General features: G+C 43.8%; 1 protein-coding gene across 1 annotated transcript in view; it reads left to right on the plus strand.

The window, feature by feature from the left end:
* bcl6b (BCL6B transcription repressor) overlaps positions 1–6868 on the plus strand; it is a 220277-nt gene that overhangs the window by 129092 nt on the left and 84317 nt on the right. The window lies entirely within an intron of this gene.

A 6868-nucleotide genomic window follows, 5' to 3' on the forward strand; every position in this document is an offset into this window, starting at 1 on the left:
CCTGTATATATAATTCATGTTATCATAATGAACCAGTTCCTGTAGTAGCAGCTGGTAATAGATACACACGTGCACGTGTGTGAAAGCAAGCACACACACACAAACACACACACACACGCACGCACGCACGCACACTTCTTCTCTGATGTAGCGTACACTATTTGGGGAAAGTGACACTATCTACAATCTATTCCCATATAGCGAACAGCTGACAGAGACCAAACTATAACAAAACTATCAAGAAGGTATTCAGGAACTCTGATAGGGATCTAAAAAGCAAACGCACGGCGTCATGACTTGTGTCTGCATGTGTTGGACATAGCATCATAGCCTCAGGGGGATATGGAGGATGGAGAGAGGCAGGAAGCAATGAGGAGACTGTTATGCCTAATTTATGCTCCCTCGCACGACGGTGCGGCATTGTGCCAAAAATAGCAGACCTACAAGTTCATGGCGCATCGCATCCGTGATGCGTTGTGAACTTGTAGGTCGAGCTTTATGAGGAGGGTGGAAACGGCTGAATGAGCTCCCGTGTTGTTAGAAGACGTTGTTTTGTTAGGCTTGATCTGCCGCGACTCTGTGTCGTAGCCTGTGATTGAAAATAAAATGAGATAAATAGACCCACTGACTGACTGACCCCCTCAGTGGGACCTCACACACGAGAGAGAAAGGAGAGTGTACAGTATGTGTGTGTGTGTGTGGTGAGGGTGAAAAATATATTCATATGACCGAATCACCGAAGCCTGCGTGTGCGAGCATTTGCGTGTATGTACATGCCTCTGTGCATGCGTGTGCATGCGCAAACGCAAGCAAAGCACCTGCTCCGTTTCTCCAGGAAGCACCTGTTGCCAGTTGTCTTCTCAGCCTGGCCTCTGATGACAGTGGGTTTGATCCAAACCACCCAACCCCCCGCCCAAAAAACACACTTACACAGACACTAACAGACAACTTAAGCCACGGACACATTCTGCTCCCAGCGCAGCATGTGGCCTGACTCTTTGTTCACATTCACTATTAGTATTATACAGAGGCACAGAGAAGCTTTCATAATGTCCTGTTGTCCGTCCACTATGCTGCTGGGTGGAACTGTAAGTAGCACCCATGATGATGAATACCGACCCAAGAAGTGTGGAGAGACAGCTGTGTCTGTGTGTGTGTGTGTGTGTGTGTGTGTGTGTGTGTGTGTGTGTGTGTGTGTGTGTGTGTGTGTGTGTGTGTGTGTGTGTGTGTGTGTGTGTGTGCATGCGTGCGTGCGTGTGTTTACAAGCTGCCGGGAGTAGCTTTTATGAGAGGTGACTTGTGCACTGCGTCCAGAGCCAAAGTTCAACTAGGCCTCCAGCATACTCTCTGCATGCCTCTTTTTTATATTCCGACTCTGCCTATTTACTTTTTCAACCTCTCTCCCCTCCCTTTCACGCACGCACACACACACACACACACACACACACACACACACACACACACACACACACACACACACACACACACACACACACACACACACACACACACACACACACACACACACACACACACACACAGAACCTATAAGTCCAAATTCAGCTAGTTTCACACCCACACTCCTCGAGGGACACGCACACATGCATGCGCACGCACGCACGCGCGCACACACACACATAGGGCTTCTGTTAACCTGAGATGGAGAGGGTCAATCCCTGTGATCCACAGCCTGCATGCCTTCCATACAGACATGCTGCCGACACAGCAACCTGACTCCCTGCTAGATTAGAACTAATCAAGCATGGCCTGGCTCACGGCCAGCCGCGCATGCATGCACGCATGCACGCACGCACGCACGTACGCACGCATGCATAGTACATATATACACACAGATTTATAGGCTTTGTGTATAGACAGGGGCCTGTGTTTTTTCATCAAGAGTACAAGAAGAGTAAGACCACTCACTGTGTTTAGAATTGTTCTAACTGTAAAATGATATCTAGGTATATCTCTTTTTATCTAATCTATCTAAGGATCAGTGACAAAATGGAGTTGGCAAGATGGAACTTATTTTAAAGGCATGTATCGGTTTTGTTAAAATGTACATTTTGTAGTTATGTTGTTTCATGTCATTTGAAATGGCATTCGCCCCATTTTAACAATGCAAATTACAGAATGCGCCTGAAAATGTCACATGGTGTAACCACATAAAACTAGCCTATAGATATATTGAATATTTTATCCACTTTAAGTGAAAATAAAAACTGATTATATCAGCATTATCTCTAGACTAGATCAGACCCAACCCAGTCACACAACTTGAAAGTGTTGTTTCTACCTTAATTTCTACTTTGAAAGTGACTCTGAAAATCAAGCATGCATGTAGGTCAATAATAAGTCATACGGTTAAGAAAATCAAAAGATCAACATACAGTAGAACAGAGTCAACTGATCCTGATGCTCAACAGACTAGCATTAGGCCCTCACCGTCCTAAAACCACTAATAGGAAAATAACATAAGTTCTTGACAAATCCAACCCAAACAAATTATCAATCAACAAAAACTATGTTGTGAAACCCATTTGATCACGGTGACTAATAAACTGACAACAATCTTAACAATGTAGGCAGACATCGGACGACGGACAGCCTGGACATTGACCGCATGCGGAAGCCACGGTGAGTCTTAACCGACCACCACGTATGTCAGAGCCACGATGGACAGTATATCAGACTATCAGACTACGTCAGACTAACGTATGCCCCCCGCCCAGAGAGGACAAGCTGTTCTTTAAACTGCAGTCGAGGTGTGTTGGAGACAGCTTCACTTCTTGACCACATGTGAGATACGTGGACACATGGGTTGTGCTTATAACCAACCCCGCTTCCGTTGGCCAACACGGAAGTGCCTCTCGCCTCTCAGCCTCTCGCCTACAACTGTGCACTAGACCTAAATATATTACTCTATGGACTAGACCAGGGGTTCTCAACGTTTTTGGCTGGGGACCCCCGGAAATGCTTTGGCAATGTCTCGGGACCCCCGCCCCGCCCCCTCCCGACCCCCAATATAAATTGACTGCTACAATAACCTTAATAATAGAGACAATACACCATAAATAAATACTGAAACCAGATATAATCATTAGGAAGGTGTATGCATGTACTATATGTACCATGTAAACTCTTAATTTTCGATTTTCCATCCATTCAGTTGGGGAAAAAAATAAAATAAACCTTTTTTTTTAATAATTTGGGGACCCCCCCAAAATAATTTGGCGACCCCCCGAGGGGTCGCGACCCACGGGTTGAGAACCCCTGGACTAGACCACGAAATAACTTGAGCCACATGAGACACCACCGAGCAAGCTAAAGCGAGCGAGAGGCCGTGTCGAACGTTGCGAAGTTCGCTTAGCCGACCCAGGGCCGTTCGAGTTGCAACCCGATAGGCAGAGAATAGTAAATAATGCCCTGCATGGCGACTGGCGAGAGCGTTTCCTCCGACTGCCACTCAAAGTGGCTACTGGCCAATCACAGTGCGTCCTTGCACAACCCGTGTAGGTTTTCGAAGGACGTGTACAGGAAAAGAAATGGAAAGGGGAAAGCCCCCAGGCAATCCCCTCCTTGAGGCTGTTCAGTGGCGTATGCAGGAATTCATTATTAGCTAGGCCTGGGACCATCTGGGTGGGCACACAATGTTTGAATTAATTAATTAATTAATTAATTAATTAATACTAATTTTTGCCTTCAATTTCCTAAAAAGCACACCTGTGTTGGCGCTCTTATCATCATCATCTCATTCCGGCCAATCACAATTTGCGTCCACAACTAAAGGTCTCCACGCACCGGGCGCGAATCGGATGCGAATTCGGATTTTTAGCGGCGTTTCTCCATCGGTTTTCCGAAAAACGCGGCCGGTGTGCAACCACCAGTCTTCAATGTTTGTGTTTACGCAAAACACTCAAAGCTGGCCATTCATTGTCAATGGCATTCAATGTTTGTATTTACACAAACACTCAAAACTGGCCATTCAATCAATGGCATTCAATGTTTGTGTTGTGTTTGTGTTTACAGTAGAAACCCTCAAAGCTGGACAACACAAAATATTAATATTAAGACAACATTAAGACTTTTGTCAGGCTGACAAGACTTCATCCCATCACATTCCCAAATAACCAGTCCATAACAACAATGCACACTCTCCCAGGCAGCCTATTAGCACCGTGAGCGCAGCGCGCGCGCACACGCACACGCACGCACGCACACACACACACACACACACACACACACACACACACAGTGTGCAGTACAACAGCAGCTAGTTTCTTTCAACTCTCTTCCAAATTACAAATTATAGCAAGATAGCACTCCATAGCATAGCAGCTAGACAACATGCATGTGCACAATCGATGAAAATCCATTCGGCAAAAATTACAATTATGACCTTTGATGTCTTCAATCACGTAGTAATCCATAATCATGGGCGGACGCTGTTGTTGTGGAGTACAGGATACAACTGTTGTACAGTAGCTCCTCTGGGACTGCTGACTTCCTTTATTTCCAAAAACTTTGCAAGAGACGTTTGACATTGTGAGGCTAACATTTAGGCTACTCTCAGAGAGGCTTCTTGTTTATATTTAATCATAAACAAAGATGCAAGTTTCTGGGGTGAAGAAAAACAAATCTGCTGCAGAAACAAGCATATGATGTCAGGCATCAGGCAGGCATGACCAATCAATCTACGCAGGTACAGATGGACCTGAAAATGTATTTTCTGTTTAGCCTACTAAAAAGTTGGAGAGACAGGGAGACTCCTACAGAACAAACACTATTGCCATGATTATCATAATATAGAACTATTTAACACTTACTTTAACAAAATAATAATCACTTTACCCCTTTATATATTTTTTACTTCTCATAGATAACATGAAATGAAAAATTACAAGAACTCTTTATTTCAGTGTTTTGTCCACTCCACCCAAATAATATTTTGTATTAAATATCAGAAATCCTGTTCAAATAGACAATCTGTATAGCACTATAACTGTCACTATCTTCATTTCACCTTGATTTTGTTCTAGTTGTGGACACTTTTTTATAACTTCTTTTAGTCATATAGTGCTTGTGAAGTGAAGTGAACGACCTAATATAACTTAGGCTATATCAGACAGCATTATATAAGCTGGACTTTTTTAAGGTTTCGAAAATATTTTTCATGTTGAAATTATATTTTATTGCCTTAAAGTGGCAATGAATAGTCACAAGAACATCTGTACATAGCCTACTGAAGTCCTATTAAAACAATATCACTTTCTAATCAATCAATAATAATTATCCCTCAGATAAATGACGGCTGGCGTAGCGGTCCGGGCAGGCACTGGCACCTATAGGTTGCTAATGTGTCGGGGGTTTGAATCCCGATCCCGACGATCCCATTTCCTGTCAGTCTACTGCAGGGGTGGGCAACTTTGACGATGGAGAGGGCCACTATATTTCCACACTCACTCCAGTCCAGAGGGCCACATTGCATATTACTGTTGTAGCAAAAATATCCGATCTACAAGCTCAAAACGCATCGCAGTGCGACGCGTTTTGAGCTTGTAGATCAGCTATTTTTGCTATATTTGAGTTGAAATCCTGAATAATTTTTTGCTATTTTTTAATTGGAATCCTAAAAAGGAACCTTTTTATTTAATTTCAAATGCATTTAGTTATAGTTATGTTAACTTTATAAACTAAATACATATACACAAAAAATTTAATTAAAATTTCATACTAGTAATTAGCTGAAATCAATAATACAGATCAGTATTCTGATATTAACCTATGGTGATTATTAAGTGATGGTGGGGGCCGCCAGTTACCCTTCTACTGTATCTATCAAAGGCAGAAAAAGCACCAAAAAAAATCACTTTGTGATGGATGCATATGGTTTTCTGAGCTCCGCTGGTGGCAACTCCATGGTCCACCTCTCCCTGTAAAATGTTCCCACCATCTCCAGATGTCCACCAGTCGTCTAGTCAAGGACTTTGGTGACGAATGTCTGGTACGTCTCTGCATTCATAAAAACAGGCCCTCCTCGGTCCCGTTGCCTTTGTAGTCGGAAATGGGAACCTCATTTCTCCTTTGTAGTCTACAAGCGGAACCTTATTTCTGCAGTGGCCGTGTTAGTGGGGACAGGTGATTTACGACCCAGGGGTGAGCGGGTCGATTCCACCCATCCACCATTCTCGGGTGCGGACTGGTCTGGATGTTGTTATGGCATCGATACACACAGTCTGTTAGAGTTGTGGTACTGGGAGAGAGTGTCTGGGAGGCCAGGATTAGCCATCAAACGGGTGTGGGGCGATGTTTGAAGACATTGAAGGAAATACAAGCCAACCCTGCCCGCAGGTGCTGTGGTAAAGAGGGTACTGGTGGAGAGTGGAGACCCCAACTGTGAGCTGGATGGGTCGTGTGTGTGTGTGTGTGTGTGTGTGTGTGTGTGTGTGTGTGTGTGTGTGTGTGTGTGTGTGTGTGCACACTGTGGTGGAAAAAGTACTCAAATATTTTAATACTGCAATGTAGAAACACTCTTTTACAAGTAAAAGTCTGGAATTCAAAATGTACTGTACAAAGTACTCATTACGCAGAAGGTCTCATTTCACAAGTTTTCAAATGTATAAAATGCTAAAAAAGTGTTTTTCAATGCGTCGCATCGCGACACATTGTGTGCATTATATGTTGAGTTTATGTTAGGCTTGCTTATGTTATGCTTATGTTGGTTCTTGAAGTGGTGTGCGTGCATGCGTGCATGCGTGTGTGCATGCGTGCGTGTATGACTTTTATGAGCTGCTACGCTTTGTGGTGAACCCCGTCTAGTTGGATATGAACCGTAACCGATTGGATTTCAGGGTAGGCAGGGTGA

Source organism: Electrona antarctica (genome assembly GCF_951216825.1).
Source record: "Electrona antarctica genome assembly, chromosome: 21".
NCBI lineage: Eukaryota > Metazoa > Chordata > Actinopteri > Myctophiformes > Myctophidae > Electrona > Electrona antarctica.